We start from the raw sequence: 20011 nt of genomic DNA, 5'->3' as shown, positions 1-20011 counted from the left end.
CAGTAAAATGTACAGCTGGTGATAGTCTATTTAGAATTTTTTAATGAAATATAAAGGAAAAGACCAGGTGCTTAATTTTTACATGCTGCATTTTATTTTAAAAATTCATGGTATCTTTTTGAATAATTTTTACTCATGCAGATGTTCTGAATATTGGAGACAGACGTTTATTTTATTTCCTTGGTTCCCATTTCACATGAAGCTTTTGCACAAAGAAGGTGGGTTGAATGGCTAAGTTATTTGTGAGTCAGGATTCCAAGGATAATTATTCTCAGGTAATTGCCAAATGACTCATGACAAGACTTTCAATGATGTGTACCTTGGTTTTTCTAGTTCAGATCTAGAGGATAATGGTTGTTTAACACAATGGAGAACTTTAGGCTATTTAAGAAATACATGTCAGTAGGAATGTGTTGACTCTTAAAATAATAGACAACCCCATTTAGATTATTTGTTAGAGGATGAATCATTGCTGTAAGAACTGTAATTCACAAATTTCAGAAGTTTGAACTGACCAAATATCAGAAGTGCCTTTTGTTCTTAGTCTAATGTGTATTATGAGAAATCCAGTCTGAGTCATTTAGAATTAAGTGACTACAGGTTATCGTACAATTTAAAATTTGGTCCCCAAATTACCAGTATATAAATATCTCAACCAGGGTCCTACCCTTTAGATAAAATATAGATCCATTGCTGGATAGTTTCAGAGCCATATGCTTGTGGATGACCCTTGTGTTTAAATGATGATTTGCCAATTTGGTTAATGGATGAATATGCAAAGAACATCAGGATATATTTTGTGAATGATTGTCTTCAGCGGTAATAATGCGGATGAATCCATTGGTTTTGGTTACTTCCTGTATTTAATATTCTTCATTTTTCAAAGTTGTATCATTCTGGAAAGAAAAATTACTGATGGATTTCTATTTGACAGATCATCTTTTAGTATTAAATTATAATGCATATGATCCTTTTATAAAGAGTTATTTTCTCACTGCTCTTTATTCTGTCTACATTGACCTTACTAACAGGAAGAATATATCTCCCTGGAAAAGAGGAAACCCCAAATTTAGGCTTTGTTCTACCTCTGTTTCCCATTAATCGATTTAAGTTGATGTTAAAAAATGTGCTTAAAAAAAAAGTCTATTGTCTTGAATGACTACGTATTTTTGCTATTCAAGTATTTCATTCTGTTTTCCTGATTTGCCCAAAATAAGGCAGTTTTCCTGTTGAGGTTAATTTGGGATATGTAAAATAACCCCATTCTCTAAAAAACAAGGTTGAAATATTTTATCCTGGGTATCAGTGACAGTCATTTGTTTTTTACTATATTTAGATTGTCTCAGTATTCTTCCTAAGTCAGAAGTTGATCAAGATTGTGATCTCATTTGGTGTAATCTAAGGCTGCTGGGAGGGAAAAGACTAGAAGTCAAAACCAAAACAATTAAAAAAATTTGTCCACTATTTGTGGTTTCAGTTATCATATTGTGGCTGAAAGCAACTCCATATGACCTATCACTCTGATTTGTTTTCCCCGTGATTATAAATGGTATCCCAAACATTCTTGGGCACGTACAAAACAGTTTATGCTAATAAAAACATTTTCTGTAAGTGTAAGAGAAGTACAAAATTGAATTAATTCTGGGCCTTTGGAAAAATTTGACATCTGTAACAAACACACATGTTTTCACCATTTTCAACATGGCCCCAGGAAGGATAATAGTCCTGCAGTTTTCCCCTTATTATGATAAGAAAAAAATATTTTGTTCTTTTCTGTTATTGTTTCTTTCATTTCTCAGTGGTAGTGCTATGGTGCAGAGTGGAAAGGGAAGTGGTCAGAGCTGACTAGTAGAACAGAGCATCATGTTGTCTATGTCAGTGGTAGGCACAAGTTCACTCATTCTAAAACCAACTGAGAAAGGCTGGAAGGAATGAGGAAATAGTACAGGTTGTGTGGCCATACATATTCATAGACACAGAAACCAAATAAAGGAGCAGAAGCTGTAAAAAGGAAAACAAATTATGTCAAATTTCACATTTTTCCTTGATAAAGGATGGGCATACAAGAGGGCAAAGTAAGAATAATAAGTGCTCAGAATTTCAACTATGGAAAAACATAATTACCCAAATTGTGAAATATTTGGCTAAAGTATTACATCAATACTTTAGCAGGAAATCAATATTGCTAATGTTTGTCTGTTGGGGGAGCAGCAACGGAGCAGAAAGGTATGTGAAAGAAACTGAGCCCATCTGAAGATCTAGATGTTTGCCTTCTTTCCATAGTTCTTTCTGGAAATGAATGAAATAATGTCTTTTTGCCCATTCTTAAGATGGCCAATTGGCTTCTGCTTTTAAAACGAAAATTGAGGGGCACCTGGGTGGCTCAGTGGGTTAAAGCCTCTGCCTTTGGCTCGGGTCATGATCCCAGGGTCCTGGGATCGAGACCCTCATTGGCCTCTCTGCTCCGCGGAGAGCCTGCTTCCTCCTCTCTCTCTGCCTGCTTGTGATTTCTGTCAAATAAATAAATAAAATCTTAAAAAAAAAATTGAGGATAGAATTTCATCTAAATTAAATTAAGCAAATGTGTGTGTGCACTTAGCTGAATAAATAATAAATACAAGAATCAGTTCTGAGTTTGATGGGTTTACAAACAATAATCAAGTACTATAAATTTTTAAGATAGGAAATCAAGATGCAATAAGCTAGCTTAGCTGACACCTTCGACTCTTGACATGTTCTCTATATTATGCCTCTCCCTAAGGAGTGAACGAGTGAATGAATGAATGAGAGTGAGTGAATGAGGCCAAATTGTGATGCAATTGGCAGATTTTTATTTCCCTTACTTTTTGTCTTCATAAAAGTGATGATCTCTGTACCTTCCTTTTTTTTTTTTTTTTAAGATTTTATTTATTCATTTGACTGACAGAGATCACAAGTAGGCAGAGAGGCAGACAGAGAGAGGAGGAAGCAGACTCCCTGCGGAGCCAAGAGCCCGATGTGAAGCTCCATATCAGGACCCTGGGATCACGAGCAGAGCCAAAGGCAGAAGCTTTAACCCACTGAGCCACCCAGGCACCTTGTACCTTTATTTCTAACAGAGAGACTAAACTACCATGTCTTCCATCAATTCCTTCTTAAGCATGAATCAGTTAATACCTGTAAATCACTTTTTTCCATTCAGGGAAATGTGTGATATAAATACCAGGTAGTTGTGAAGCAAAACAAAACAAAACAAAAAACCAAAACCAAACCCCACAAAACCAGAAGCTAATTTCCTTCAAAAAGCATTGATATTTAAAGAACATAATGCTAGCTTTGTCTAGCTGAGTTGCCAATATTTTGGAAACAAAAGTTTTATTGTGCCAGAGGCAGCAAGAGCAGGTGAGCTCTTTCCTAATGAAACGGAAGAAAAAGGGAACATTGAGATCTTTTTAGTTCTAAAGGTATAGGAACAATAATGTGGAGAAAGAAGGCAAAGACAGCCAGTATTACTCTGATGGTATTTAAATTTGATTATCCTATTAGGGTCTCTTAAAACAATAAATATAGGAAAATCAATTTGTAAGATTTAGACTTTTTCATTGGTTCTGTAAAATCCAACAGTTCTCAGGAATTGGTCAATATACTCTTTTGCCCTCATAGAAGTCAATAAGTTGTATAATAATGAAAATGGAAAAAAAAAGTTGTATAATAATGTTATAGAATAGGAGAAATCTTATAGATTAGTTTTGGTAAAACAAACAAACAAAAGAATTCAAGGGCTTCCTTAATTACTATTTTGGTTTCTGCCTTTGAATGTCTGCTGTGTATTAAAAATAACTACAAATGAAAAACCTTTCAAAAAGACAGAAAATGTATTTACCTACTAAATAATGAATAGGGAAGTATGCTTCATGGGGAGCAAGGAATTCAAGATATTTACTAGCTTTGCCCCAGATCTTCTCTGTGAGGCTGATTCCATAATGGAAAATACTGAAATGCCACTTTAATGATAAGACTATCTCATATAGAAAGAAAACAAATAGCTTTTTTCAAAAAAGGGCAGAGAGAGAGAGAGAGAGAGGAGACAGAAAAGATGAAAGGGAGGAAGGGGGGAGGGAAGGAAAGAGAGAGAGAGCAGGGGTGGGAGGAGAAAGAAAAATATTTGCCTCACCTCAGCATTTTGGAAGGGGAAAGGATGGCATTTACCTCAAAGGTTTTTCATAATTTTAAGAAAACTCTTAAGGGAGAATTACTAACAAGAGGAAGTAGGGAGGGCAAAATTCTGTATATCATAATGGTAAACATACAAAAATGTATTTTATTAGATGTATATATAAAGAGAAATACAGGTTCTTTATTTTCTCACTGGATGATCTATCTGCCTGTCCTCTGCTTGGCTGGGTTAATTGGGGAATGGATGGAATAGGGCAGGAGCTAAAATTATTTCAGTCTGGTAATTTCAGCCTCATTTAGATAAATGCCCAATCTTTACTTCTCTTCCTTCTTCTTTCCCAAGGTGGGATCTGAGTGTATGAGGTAGCCTAATATATTCTCAAGAGAAAGTGGTCCTTGAACACATGATGTCTTCCAGCTCCTCTGGTTTCTGTGAAAATGTTGCTTTTGTGTCTGGCAACTGCTTGCCTAGTGAGCTGTCTTGGCTAAGATGTTGGTCCACAGGTCTATAGGTCCCTTGGTCCAGGCCCACTGATGCTTGTTGATGTCTCCTTCACTGCAGCCTCATGCAGTTCCCTTCCGAATATCTGTCTGGCCTCCATGTGCTGTAGCCAACTCCAATGATGTGCCTCCCTGAGAATCTTGTTGGCTCTCAAATCAGCTGCTTTCTGAGTTTTGTGTTCTAGAGACTTCTAGGTCCCACCTACAGTATAAATAGAAAAAACAGCAGTGGTTCTGGAAAGCTAAACTGTCAATCCCTCTGCCTAATTACTGTGCAGTACAGCCAAATTAACTTTTCTATGGCCACTCCATTGGTGTGCTGGGGATATGGGCCCCTATGAACCAATTTTTTTTCCAGAAGACCCTCAGACTGAATACTCTCCTCAATGATCTAATATACCATGCCATTCTCCAGGTTAAATTTGGACAAGGAAATTTACTTTTTTCATCCCCAACTTCTCATGCTTCCTCCCTCTTCTACTTCCCACATTCCTTCAAGGCTGAATAGGCAAATTTTCTTTTTTTTTTTTTTTCTTAATTTTTATTTAAATTCTAGTTGATCAGCATACAGTGCCATATTGGTTTCAGGAGTAGAATTCAGTGGTTCTCCTTAATACTCATCACCCATCCAGCCCATCACCCACCGCTTCCCTCCATCAACCCTTAGTTTTATTATTAAGAGTCTCTTATGGTTTGTTTCCTTCTCTCTTCCCTCCCATATATTCATTTATTTTGTTTCTTAGATTCCCATATGAGTGAAATCATATGGCATTTATCTTTCTGTGACGAACTTATTTTACTTAGAATAATGTACTCTAGCCCCATTCATGTCATTGCAAATAGCAAGATTTCATTCTTTTTGATGGCTGAGTAATATCCCATTTGTGTGTGTGTGTGTGTGTACATGTGTGTACACACATATATACTGCCTCTTCTTTATTCATTTATCAGTTGATAAATATTTGGGTTCTTTCTATAATTTGGCTATTATTGATAATGCTGTTGTAAACATTGGGGTGCATGTGTCCCTTCAAATCTATTTTTGTGTCCTTTGGGGAAATATTTAGTAGTGCACTTGCTGGATTTTACGGTAGTTGTTAATTTAACCATTCTGACCAGTGTGAAGTGGTATCTCATCATGGTTTTGATTTGTATTTCACTGATGATCAGTGATGTTGAGCATCTTTTCATGTATCTCTCAGCCATCTGGATATCTTCTTTGGAAAAGGGTCTATTCATGTATTCTTCCCATTTCTTAACTGGATTATTTGTTTTGGGGGAAGTTTGTTTTTAAATATTTTCTCTTTATAGCTGACACTTCTCTTACATCCTAGTCTCCTCTTTCTGAACTTCAGCCTTGTTGCTAAGTAGTATTCTTGGATGGGATGGAAAAGAGGGAAAAGATGGCTTAGATATAAGGGTAATTAAGTTTGAGAGGTATTTCCAAAATATCTGACCTATTACACAAATTATAGAGCTGCCAAGAGATTGGAGGTTATGGATTCTGAAAGTATGACCTAAGAAAATGCTTTTAGCAAAATAAGACAGCAGTAGTCTTAAGACAGAAGTTGGCTGGTAAGAAATCCCATTGGGAGGATTGGCAAAAAAAGTTCAAATTGCTTACTATTCTGTGTTGTGCAAACTTATAATAATGTTTTATCACATGCAATAACTATGATGAAACAGAACATCATGTTTTGCAGAGACTATAGTAAAGAAGGAGAACAACTCCAAGAAGCAAGTGACAAGCAAAGTTCTAGAGAATTAAAACTGAAGACAAGAATTCAGGATGAGATTATTCAGACTAAAAGCTATTTGTCTTTCCCCTCCACTATACTGTTATCTTATATGAAACTTCCAGAAATGAAGAAGTGAACAAGAAATCCCTCAGTGAGAAAGTCACAGGTTTTTGTTTGTTGGTTTGTTTCCAAGTTACTTCTATAATCAAACCACACAAATGTGGTGAGACACAATTAAACCACATTTAGTTACACAGTTCCTTGAACGAAGAATTTGGTTTAAGACATGTACATCTTTTATGTTATCCCAGTCTATTTGCTTTATCCGAATGTATTTCTAAATTGGGTGTCATAATGATATACTGGAATAGTGCTTCCAAGGTCACCATCAACCATAAATAATCTTAGAAAAATATAGTACCAGTGGGTCATCTGATGTCAAGAAATTGCTTTTAGGTTTCTTAATATTCCACCTGTATCTTAAAATAAGATTTTAAGAGCCTGTAAATTTTACCAAATGTGTTTTGGTACCACTGGAAAGACATCTGGCTGGTGTTCCTCCATATCATTTATGATCCCATTTATTTTCATTCTCTGCCTCCATCCTGGGCTCTGTAGGAAGAACTTTTGCTATAAAGTTATTTCCAAGTTACGTTTTCCTTCCTGTATTCTTTTCATAGATAATTAATTCCAGAATTGTCATGTATTCTTTTATAGACATCTAGTACCATTTTCATTAATCATCTTTGTTCTTGCCCATCTCTGGACCTTCTCTTTGGCTTCTGAAACCCTGCATATTCAAGGGAAACAGGCAATTATCAATTTACAATTTTTTGCGAAGTATAACAAAGAGTCTCATCTATTTTTATGTCCTTTAATTCAGTGTAATAACTCATTTACTTGCTTGACTACTGAATTTTATGCAATAAAACAGTCATGTGCAAAATGACATTTTAGATGAGTTTGAAAGATCTGTATTTCATTAGGACCCCATGATGTGAGTGACTCTTTGGATACTGCAGCATGGCAGGGAGCCTGTTTTATAATGGTATATTTGAAAGATATATTTATTGTTCCCCCACAAGAGAAAGCCAAGAAGAGAAGGAAAAATAAGTTAAACTTATTGTCTTGGGGCAGAATCCCTAGGGTACATTTGGGGCCATCAAAAATCTGACCTCTCTTCCCCAAAGAAAGCAAAACTTCCAGGAGTTCTTAGTTAACTTATAAACAAAGAGGAGAACATACAGAAGTAATGAAATTTCCAACTGTGGAGAAAAGCACTCATTTATTTTTTTTAAAACAGGGAATGATTGATGTGGTTGCAATTTGATGTTTGCTTTTAAAAAGAAATTCTTTTCACTGTTCTCCAACCTCCTTCCTCCAGCTATTTTATAGCAAAGCAATACTTACCTTATTCAGACTTCCAGGGTGGGATTGAAAGGAAGTTAGTTTCTGTTTTCTGTTCTTCTTGTTCTCCACTCCCTGGTAATTCTACATTTGTGACAGTAATGCAAATTGTGACGAACTCATGTCAATTTAGTTATCCCTCAATTTCCAGTTGCTTTTGAGGTACCTGGTTATTGCTTTGGGCAGACTCTCCTTTAAGGCAAACATCTATAAGACAGTTGACTTGGTGTTAGCTGAACTCTTCCAGTCTCCGAGTTTTATTCAAAACATGAAAGAGAGTGCTTTGTGGGTGGGATGAGACTGAATTTATTAAAAGTATGATTAAAAAATTTCTGTGCTGGTGACAACGCTGGTTTAGAACTCACATTGCCTGTTTTTTTTTTTTTTTTTTTTTTTAATTTGGTTTCTTAAGGCAGAATTGGGAGGACTTTACACAAAAGATAGGTGGGTGGGGTTGGACAACTTATGACTTCCTTCTCGAATGTCCATGTTAGGATCTGTCTAAGCTACGCATTGTCACACACATAGACACCAGAGAGAGAAGCCGATGCTCTTTTTTGCATTCTGTATTTGTTTTGTATCTTTAGGAAGATCCTACAAGTCAGAGTGTGGACTTTATCAGAACAGAGAGAAAGGGACATCCCTCTTGTTCCTTGCTTCTTCTGAAAAAGCTCCCTGAGGAATTAGAGTGAGAAGGGTCTTCAGTGAGATTAATGGATGGCAACAAGTATGTGTCAAGTAACCCAGTCACGCCCCAGCATTTCAGGCGTTCCGAATGACACACAGAGCTCCTTAGTACCACATAATCCTTTGTAACAAGAGCCAAATTCAAAATGCCAAAGTGTCAACTACCAAGCAGGTTCAAAAGTTTGCTCTAATATATAGTGGTATCATTTATTTCGGTTACCTGGGAACTTTTGGTGAGGGGTGGCTTCGTTTCTTTCTATTTCTCCTGTGAAAGCCCTCTTGTCGCCGATTTCTACTTAAAACCATTTATGACTCCGGCAGATGTTTCTGATTTAGAAAGCGTACTTTTTTGAACCATTTCTTTCGAACTTCCTTCCCCCGCTCCTCCCCCCTCCCTGCTCCTCTCAGGAGCTAATTCCAGTCAGGTTGGAAATTACAAGCCTGTTGCTTAGTGCCGAGAATGATGTGCTGACTGATGAGCAGAGGTAGGGCTTGAACTGGGGTCTTGAGGAACAGACTTCAATAGATTAGAGTATCAGCCTACTGAGAAATGTGCCATGCAGAAGCTTGATTTCCCTTCAGTCCAACTTAATTTTTCAGCATCTGTAACTGAGACTGGCAGTTCTGAGCCCCTTGTTCCTTCAGTACAATTTATCAGCAGAAGGTCAGAGAATTCTTCTGGGCCTGTTTCTCATGAGCAGTGATAATTACGCATATAGACAACCCTACTCATATTATGTAATGCACTGAATGAAGCAGGGAGAATGGTTTTGATTTAGAATCAGAAGCACAGTCACCAGACCCAAATACGTCCAACATCCAGCTAACCCAGGAATCACCTCTCATGTTCTGGATCAGATCCATCAACACACCCCCAATGAGGACACATCCTTCTCTTTATGACTATTGATGGGCTTTCAGCCTGACAATTCAGAAATGTGCCATTGACGCAGGCCACATTCAGAGGAGAACGCCTTCTGGGATTTCTCAGTCATCGGCCTAAGTGGGGGTGATTTGGTGGCAGGAAATGTCTCCAGATAATGCATTCTTCTAATTTCTTTTTCAAATACTCTGCATCTTAGCCATTAATCAGGGAAGCTCCCACTTTTCCCTGTCACAGCCATTCACCCATTTGGCCCAGGTTTTGGCTGTGGGAATGGATGAACCATGCTCAGTTCATTGCAAGGTTAAGCAGATCAATGCTCCTCTCACTGTCTGGTTAGATGATATTTAACATCACTCTAAACAAAAGCATTTCGAAACAAAGAGGAAGAGTGGTAGTAAAAATAGAGCATTCATGTAGGTACTCTGTACTATTCCTCCGTATGTTAAACACGGAAGATTTTGTTAACGTTTAAAGCTTCTTTCGGTCCTTAGGGAGTTTTTATATTTCACAGGTTGAATAGTAAAACTAATGGCCATAGCTATCAGATGGGAATAACTGCAGCCTTTATTCCTGGAAAAGAATTAAAGAAATCTGGGGAGATGTTAGGGTTACCTGTGCCTCATGAGATTGGTAGATGCAGGTAAACTAGATAACCGAAAGTTCATATAAAAAAGGAAAAGTTTTAAGGGGGCACCTGAGTGATGAGTGGGCCAAGTCACATCAGAGGGCACTCAGAAATACCTCGTACATGTACGTTGCACTGGACGAAGCCATTCATAGCAGCCTTGTGGTTTCTTTGTTCCTTTTCTTCTTGGTGCCATTGCCAGGGCCTTCTTGGTGGAAATCAAAGAAAGAAAGGAAACCCAAACCTGCTGTTCTTTATTGGATGATGTATTGTGTCATGGAACACCCAGGCATAGACTCTCAAAACATGCTAATAGCCATGACATTGTCCTGTATTGTGATGCTGATTTGTAAAAACAAACACCTTAACCACTTGTTATTTGTACCACATTTGCCAGCTTCTCTTTAGCAATTTTCTGGGGTTATTTATTTTTGTGTGCGGCTGAAGATAAATATGTTTCATTATTTTCACTTAGTAACAATGAGTGTAAGAGAAACTCATTTTGGTATTTGTGTGTGTGTGAATTTCCCTGGTTTGTATATTTTCTCTTTCTCTTTACATCATTTCAATCCAATCAGATGTCTCAAGGAAGTGGATGCCAGGAATGATGAATCACTGAAGCTTGTCTGGGGATCAACGTTTAGTGTAGGTGGAAAGGACTGGAACATAATGTATGCCATGGCCTTCCAATAGAGATAAGACCTTATGTTTGGTAAATTGAAAACTGATATCTAATACCTTGGTGTATCAGAAACCACACTATAAATAAATGTATGTCTGAGACAAATTTTTAAATATTATTTTGAGTACCAGATAGGAATCTACCCTTAGTAGCTCATGGTGATGTAGCTTAGAAAGGTTTTTATCTTGCTGACTACATATGGAGCCTTTATACAACAGTGTATCATGATGGCTATTTATTATTTAAGATTTTTAAATGATCCCTGTGATAAAAAAGTAAATGACTTATTTTGGTTAATGTCATTTCATTTTTTTTTCTATTTGTGTTTATTTGTATGTGTTCCTGGATTGTATAGTCTCTATTTGCCATGACATACTGCTCTAAGCTTTAGCATAAATTCTGTATTACATTATGGCTTCCTAGGAATATTATTGGGAGTATATGATTTTTAATACCCATGGAGTATGAGCATATATATATATAACATATATATACATATATATATTCAAAAGGCTATTTTATTCTTTCTTTTGCCAGGAATAGTATCTTTAGTTCAGGCATTTAAAAAAAATCTAAACTATTCCAAAAATTAGTCTTCAAAAAGGCAACATAGGCTTAAAACAGTAGTTCCTATTGAGAAAACCATAGTGGAAATACATTTTTTAATATTTCGTGAAAAAAATTCCAAAACAGATTGACATGGAAGCCATAATATGAATATTTTTCTTATTTCCCGAGAAGACTTTGCGTCATTCCTTTCATGTCTCAGCATTTCATTTTCACGGTCCACAGTTTGTCTTACGAACAGCCAAATTAGAAGATAGCTTTAAGTTTCTGTCTCAAAACCTTAGAAATGAGGAGAGAAGGTAAATTTGTAATCTTTCATCAGCTTTGAATCTGAGATCAGCACAGTTTTGTATTCATACACTAAATATTTTAAACACGGTCTTATTCCTTATGTGCAATTCAAATCAGTTCACTTCTCTACTTCCACCCCCGCAGCAGACCATGTGTTAGGGTCTATAGAATGGTGTAGAAGGAGATTATTTATGCTCTATTCCCCCAAATTGAGGAGAAGGACTATCAGTAATATGAGCATTTAAACCAGCTGGTATTTAAGAAAAGGATACTTCAGAATTTCACAGAGGTAGCAAACACAAAAACAAGGACGTGAGTGCAAAGGACACTGAATTTCAATCCAGTAAGGAACAGTTAAAGACAAAAAAAACCGTTTTTTGAGCTGGTACAGTTTGTGTTGCATAAAATTTACAAGAGACTCTGTCTCAGCCAGTCATGATGATGAAACAATATTTTCTAAACAAATAAATGGTTACCAACTGGAGACCATTTCTAACGCTCATTATTCTGGTTTTCCGAAATCAGATGCCTTCTAGAAATTTTACTCAGTGTTATTAGGTATGTGGCCTTAATACCATTTTAATTGTTTTCTGATTCTTGGCCTAGCCAAATGTAATTTTGCCAACCTCAGCACTTTTCGAGAACGTAGCCCCCGAAGTTAATGAGGGATTCCTGCAGAGCTGATGCAGAACAGCCAAATGGCACAGGAGCATTTGAGCACTGAATCAAAATGATCTATTGGGATTAAGCAGTAGCAGGTGTTTGATAGGGATGGGTATGAACTCCACGATCACCCTCAAGATTCATTTTTAAGACGGCGGAGATAATGCTGTGCTGGATTCAGGCTTAGTGCTGACAGAGAGCCTAGATAACAGACACTAGGAGGGTCAGGAAAGTCCTCTGCGCTTGTGCCTCTTTGTGCAAACTGGACACAAGCCCGCTCATGGCCTAAGAGTGAGTGGACTGGTAAAGTGTCTGATGAGTAATTTCAGCTCATCAGGGAACACTTTGCAAAAACACAGTCCTCCTTCTAACTTTGTGGCCTCTTTTGCTGTTGTGGAAAGTTTTTGCCACTGATGAGGTAGGTCAGATTCAGATCTACACCAAAGGACGCATAGGCCAGGCAGCCCTGCCTACTGGCAACTGACATATTTGCCTTTGCTGGACTCCAGCCGGCTTTTCTCTGACAGCTGATTTTGCTCACGGTGAAATGGGACAGAGGGACCACAGACCCAAAAGAAGCTGGGCTTCATCCTCAGCTATGAAGTTGCCCAGCAGGAACCGTTGAACAGAATTCTCATGCTTGCCATTCTTAATAGTCATCTTCACTCGCCATCACTCCCAGCCTGACATGGAGAAATTTCTCAAGTAACATTATATTTACTTTGGTTGTGTCTCCAGATTTCCCTTCACCTGTCTTTGTTCCAGGGATGCTTTAGTCCCTCTTGTCAACCTCTAAAATGCTTTGTTTTTAAAGATTCAGTTTGGAGGTGCATGGGTGGCTCAGTCAGCTAAGCAGTGGACTCTTGATTTTGGCTCATGTCATGATCTTAGGATCTTAAGGTCAGCCCCGTCAGTCTCCGCACTGGGCGTGGAGCCTACGTGAGATTTTCTGTCCCTCTGCCCCGCCCCCCGCTGTAAAAAATATTTTAAAGAAATCATAAAGCTTTGGTTTCCCAGGTAAGACTCGGATTCTAAATCTGAGTATTCTGGAGCAAAACTCCTAGCATCTCTCTGAAACCTTCTCACTCTTACTGCCCAGAGTGTGGTCCTACTCAACTGTATTATGAGCAATTTCACCCCTCAAATAGCAACTCAGATGCTTGGAATGTAGTCTTAAATCTTTATGAGAGACCCAACTAATTTTATATGTATGCAAATATATGCACTTCTTAAAAATACCCCCACAACAAACAGATAAACTAGACATGGCAATGAGTTTCATTTTGGGGGTGGAGTTGGCCTTTATCTGGTAAAATTCCAGTGGGCAGAGAGCTTGAGCCCGGTGGTTAATTTTATATCAGATTTCAGCCAGCCAGCAGTTACTCTTGTCTGCCGGTAGACTACTTTCTCTGTCACTTGGTATTAGATGTATTACACACCAAGCAGTAATTATCTTTGACACATAATTATTATGGTTTTGATGACAAGAAAGTCTTTTCTTTCTCTGCTTTCATAACATATATTCCTGAAAGTCCAGGCTTGCAAAATGCAGCTAAAAATTAAAAGCACTTGGCTTCAGATCGAACTTGAAGGGAGGGAATAAAACAAAGGAATTGTATGGGCATGAGGGAATACAGTTTCGGGAGGGCAAAAATTAAAAAGAAAATGGAAAAAAAAAAGATACAGATCGCTTGAGACTTTCCAAGATGATCTCACAGAAGTAGATCGCTGAACAGAAATGAAACTTCTGAGGGTCATTCAGACCCTGGGGAAAAGCTGCCAGGACACAGGCAGGCCAGCTTCCCAGCAGGAAAAGGGTGCCTGTAAGGTAATAAACCAATCAAGGCTTGGATTAAAGGAGAGAGGAGAGAAAAGGAGGAGGCTCCCGGCAAGGCCATGCAAACCACACGAATGAGTTTCTAATCTTGCCACATGGGAATTTTCCAGCTTTGCACTCCGAATCAACCCCAGCTGCGGGTCTGGATGAGCAGTTTAACAATCCTTGCCTCTAAACAAAGATTTTTGGGGGGAGGGCAGGGCTAGATGATCAAAATGGAGCATCTTGAGTTTCTTGAGCTTGGGAGCTCTGCTGTATATAAACAGGCAAGTGCCTGGCCCTCCTCCAGCTATACCCGTGGCTGTATTTCTTGTAAGTCTAGGTTGCCAGGCTTTGGTTGCAGAGTTTTGGTCTTGGACAATTCTGTTGAACTTTCGTTTTGGAGCGTCTAGGGACAGAGGGAGGTAGTGAGGAGGCTGGGTGGCATGGAGACGAGGGGATCAGGGAAAGTCGGGGTGTACTGGAGGGACCTGCTAGAGACTGGCATTATAATACATGGATGTCATAATTTAACTCTAGGAAGCTGATGTTATCCAGGATCTGATTAGCACAAGAGGAAATCTCCTGGGTTGGCCGCTGGCGATTGGGCTAAGACTGAATCTCTTTTCCTTTTTCCCATTTGGAAGTCAAAAATGTGGGCCCTGGGGAGCCACTTACGTTCCCAAGGGTGCTCCTTCATGGACTTCTCAGCTCTAACTCAAATAATAATAATCAAGTGAACATACTTGAAAGCAGCTCTAATTTTAGTTCACTTTATTATTTAGTGTCGGGAGTGGAGGAGGGCTGCCATCTATGACTAATGCTGTCTTGCAAGCTCTTAAGCCATATTTAGTAACATGGGGTATAAAAATAAGCTTTTGGTTCATTTTTTTTTCAAGTTGACTTCTGTTTCCTTTCTTCTATTCCCTCTCCCAAAGACGGATTTAACTAATTACACTTTCAGCTGAATGCTGATAGACATGTATTTATTATCAGTGCTGTAAGCCCTGGAATTCTTTTTTCCTCTGTGAGGCCACAGACATATACATTAAATTCCAGTCCCTGTGAGCTGTCAGAGTTATGGTCCAGCCCAGAGCAATGCAACATGATAAAGTTTTCAGGCCCTGTTTAGTTAAGACTGAAGAGCTGGGACCCAGCCAATCTCCACCACTCAGGGCTCTTTTCACAGTCCAAAATGATTTGGCTTAAACGTTTCCAACTGTGATGAGGTCCCATTTCAGTGATTATGCAGTCATTCACTTTTCCACATCAACATCAAAGTCATTAACAGCCGAGTATTATTGCATTGGCTGGAATTCAGTTAAGGACTAGGGGGAAGTTGCTCTTTATTAAGATAAATCATTGCCTTGGTTATGTCACCCATGAAATAATCAATTTACTGTGTTGGTTAATTTCCTCCCTCTTTGATCTGTGAATTAAATTCAACAGATCATTGTTTCACACAACTACCACTCAAAAGATGTTTTAAAGGAAAAATGCACACACATGTTCTGATGGCTGTGAGCTTACCAGTATGACAAACAGCATAGCACACTGAAGGCTCAGTTCATTCCATCATTCATTTCTGCAGTTATCTTATCTCCCCTGGGCTCCAAGGGCAGGGTACCACCCTGATCGAGCTGGGTGATCCTCTCTCTGAATTCCAGAAGTGTTCTGCTAAGAAATAAAATGTAAAGCAGAGCAAGCCTTAATACTTTGGGGATCACAAGCTTGTACCAAATCCAATGTGGGATACCCTTGTCTGGAATTCAAGATGAAAAAGCAATGATCTTTACAAGGATACTCACTTATAAATGTGAGGCATCCTTTAGAAGGATCCCTCTCATAAATACAAGGCATTCTTTGCTCCATAATTCATGGCTTCTTATGGGGAGAAGAAGTTGAGCGGGATGTTTTATTTTTCCTTGCTTTGGTGATTCCTCTGAGAAATATTCTTGTGCTTGGATGATTTAAAAATATATATTTTATAATGAAATATTTCAAACATGCAGACAAGTACAGAGAATAATATAATAAAAATCCATGGACCCACAACACAACTTTATCAAATCTTAACTCTGCACTTCGGATGTATGTGTGTGTATGTGTGTTTTAAAGAAATAAAACTTACAGGTGCAGTTGAGGACTCCTTTGGATCCATTCTCTATCTATTTCTAGTTCTCCCTCCTTAGGGGAATAGCTATCATGAATTTATGCACCTAAACACTTTATTTACTTATTTTTGCTTTTTGCTCTTGTTACATGTTTTTGCAACTACAAACAATGCATGTATTATTTTATAGGTTTTTAAATTTTTTGGAGGTGGTATTATAGGCCTCCTTTTACATCTTGCCTGTGTGGTTTTTTTCTTAAGACTTATTTATTTATTGAGAGAGAGAGAGAGGAAGAGCAGAGGGAGAGGGACAGGCAGACTCCCGACTGAGCGTGGGGCCCAACGTGGGGCTCTATCTCAGAACCCTGAGATCATGACCTGGAGCTGAAACCAAGAGCCTGACGCTTAACCCACTGAGCCATCCAGGTGCCCCTATATCTTATCTGTTTTATCTACAGTATATTTGGAGTTTACCAATGTTAATACATACCGATCTAGGTTAATCATTTTAACTATGGCAAAATATCTCGTTGTATGAATATATTTAAATCATAGCCACATGTCTTCATTCACAAGTGTGAGACTTTCTCTGGCACACATAGCAAACAAACAAACCGCCCCAAATGGGATTTTTGGGTCATAGGGTGCACATCTCCATCTTTATTAGATGCCAAATTGGAGATTTATATTCCCATCACCAGTATATCAGAATTTCTATTTTTCCAAACTTTCTGTGCTGGAATGAGTAAGAACACATATTTAAAATTAGATGGAGGCCACTGTTCTCTGCCTCCAGTCTCCATACTGAGCATAAAGTAGAAAAGTTGAGTCAGTATGATTCCAGTGAAAGTAGGAACTGCCCAGTAACTGTCGCCTACTCTGTTGCAACCTTGACTTTGCAGGCTCTGGCTCAACAGATCTGGCAGTAAAGACAACGCGGAGGGCTAGCTCTCTCCATGAAGCAATGTGGCTAGCTCCATAGTCAGCTGTGAACCACAGGCTTGTGACAATTTTTTATATACTTCAGACACAAAACGACACTTTGACAAAATGGTTATAAGACACATAGAGCTACAATCTTCATCCCTTCAATCTCAACTTTTCACAAAGATGACAAAGCCATTTACATTTTTTTTTTTAAAGTTTCTTGCTGCATTGAAATTGAATAGCATTTATTTGGTACTTAAGGAGATAGGGAGTGTGATGGCAGCTATATTCTTATACTGGGGTAGACATGGGTCCAGCGTCCAAGAATTTGTTATATGGAAAAATAAGGTTGATATTAACAGAGATGTAGGAAGACCTTAAATGTGTTAGGAAACCATACCATCAACTGTGACTAATCCCAAATTTCAAGGCTGGTCTTCCTGAACAAGGGCCACAAATCCATGTGGATGACACAGGAAAGGATTCAGAACATTCCCCCAGCCACACTGATGAAGGATTTTTCCTTAAGCAAGAGGGAATGGGGTCTGACACCAGGACCTAGCCTACATTTTTAATACTTTGTTATATGTAGGTATATATGCTTCATACAGCACTCTGAAAAATATAAATTGGCATTATTATTACTGTATTTTTTTTGCAAGTCAAGCAATTGCAATTTTCCTATATGACATCTACTATCTCTAGGTGGACATTTGGCACCAAATCAAATGTGTCTTATCGGACCCTATTTCTCACTGGGAGAGAAAATGGCTATGCTTGTTATTCCCAGTTTTCCCAAGCTCCCTCACTCCACCCCATCCTCCACCTGTCTTTCTTGCTCTGAGGCAGCATTAACTGACTCCTCTGCCCCCAGCTTCGGGTTAGGTTTTGCAAATAAGGACCCCCTGGTGGGTGGGGAGGCAGGCAAGGATATTTATTCCTTCCCCCTTTCCTTCCTTAGACCACTCTCAATAAGTTATTCAAAATATTTTCAGACTTCATGGTGTGAACACCAGATTGGTGAAATAAAAGATAAATGGAAGAAAGTAGAGCATAACATAGTAATATTTTTATATTTTTAATAAAGGGGAAAGTCCTATTCGTAGATGTCAAATTATTAACATTTTTAACATGTCTGAGTTTCTCAGGAACATCTCCAAGTCTCAGTTTCTTTATCTGTACAATGGGGACAGTAACAGTCCCTACCATAAGGACTGCTGAGAAGATTTGAATGGAAAGCGTTTAGCACAGTATCTGGTAGCTAACAGGTGTGCAGTAAGGTTGAGATTATCATTACCATCATTTTCACATTTGTCCACTTCCATTTGCCATATCTTCTCAGAGATTATCAAATGATCATTTGTAGTTTTAAAAAGTCACAGGGGAAATATTTCCAAGGTGAAGGTGAGAAGTTACCTTTGCCAATTTCTTTGTAAACACCCGTGGATAGGAAAATTGATGTTGAAAGATTGATTCCTTTCCCTGCCTCTTGTATTTCCTAGTTAAGCCCATGGAGCCAGATAACCTTGGCTTGAATTCTGGTTCCTTTTCTTACTAATAGCATGACCTTAGAGTCAGTAAACTGATGTTAATCACTTCACTGAGCCCAAAAGGATGTGAGCTCTAATAATAAATTATGGCCATTATTAGCATGTTTTGTTGTTCTTCAGGTGGCAAGTATAGAATGAAGACCACAAAATAGCCAATTGTGGGGTTCTGCCAAGTGAGTCTGCTCCTATTTGTGCTTCCAGAGGGGACTCCACAGGAGCATTCATCGCTGCCCCTGGGTGTTGCACACCCCTGTAGAACAGTACACCCCCAGATGGCCTTTGGTCTATTGAGGCTTTGCTGGAGTTTGAGGACCTTTCCAAGACATTTTATTTCGTGGTGTTCCTTTAAGATGCGGTGGTGGCAGAATTTAAAAAAGAAACCGAGCACCCTGCTTTCAGATGCCCTGAGTCACACACCTATAACAGCTAGGAGTCTCTTCGCACTAAATCAATTTGTAAGTAAAATAGCTTTCAGAGAAGGGGAGAACATGCTGAAAATCCCACCCTAGAAAGCCTTTTCATCTAATACTCTTTGACCTTGTGGTTTGTTTCTGACTGGAGGGAATGTTAAGAGGCTGGGAGGGCTGTTGGAATCATCCTGTGAAAGGAACAGAGGGCTCGCCCACTGAGGCGCTTCCGGCAGCAAAGAACTCTGGACAAATTCTTTCTCCCTGTTTCTTTTCTACAGGAACAAGAGCTGCTCTTTCTTTGATTTGAGACTAGGTCTCAGTGTAATTGGTGTCAAGATATTCTGGGAGGGGAACCTGGGTAACTCAGTAGGATAAGCGTCTCTCTTCAGCTCAGGTCATGATCCAGGGTCCTGGGATCAAGCCCCATACCGGGGTCCCTGCTCAGTAGGGAGCCTGTCTCTCCCGTTCCCTCTCCCCCTGGCCTGTGCTCTCTCTCTCTCAAATAAATAAATAAAATCTTAAAAAAAAAAAGATATTCTGGGAGATCACTTCTGAAAAAGTTAAAGTTTAACAGTGGGAGGGGAGAACCCATAAGTATCATTCTTTCTGTTAAAACTTTTGTTGGAAATGTTTGACATCTCAAATGCACAGAACTTTAAATTTTATAGGTTCAGATATATGGTTTTTAAACAGTTCAAAACTATTTATTTTAGGCTAAAAGTTCTAAGTTTTTATCAAACTTATTTAGACAGACCAAGAAAAATAAGTATTTTCTCCACAGGGGAAATCTATGTTGAGAAAATATGTCTATAGATTCTCTCTGATAGTAACAGTTACCAAAAAAGGCAAAAAGAATAAGTGAGAATGTATGTAAACATGTGGATATATGTGGGTGACTTCTCTTATAACTTATACTACCAAGTTAACATTAGGTAAGCAATAGTATAGGAGAAAATATGAACTAGGATAGGGTTCTGATAAATACTGCAATA

The sequence above is a fragment of the Meles meles genome, chromosome 6, assembly GCF_922984935.1.
Source record: "Meles meles chromosome 6, mMelMel3.1 paternal haplotype, whole genome shotgun sequence".
Classification (NCBI taxonomy): domain Eukaryota; kingdom Metazoa; phylum Chordata; class Mammalia; order Carnivora; family Mustelidae; genus Meles; species Meles meles.
This window is presented reverse-complemented; position numbering follows the sequence as displayed.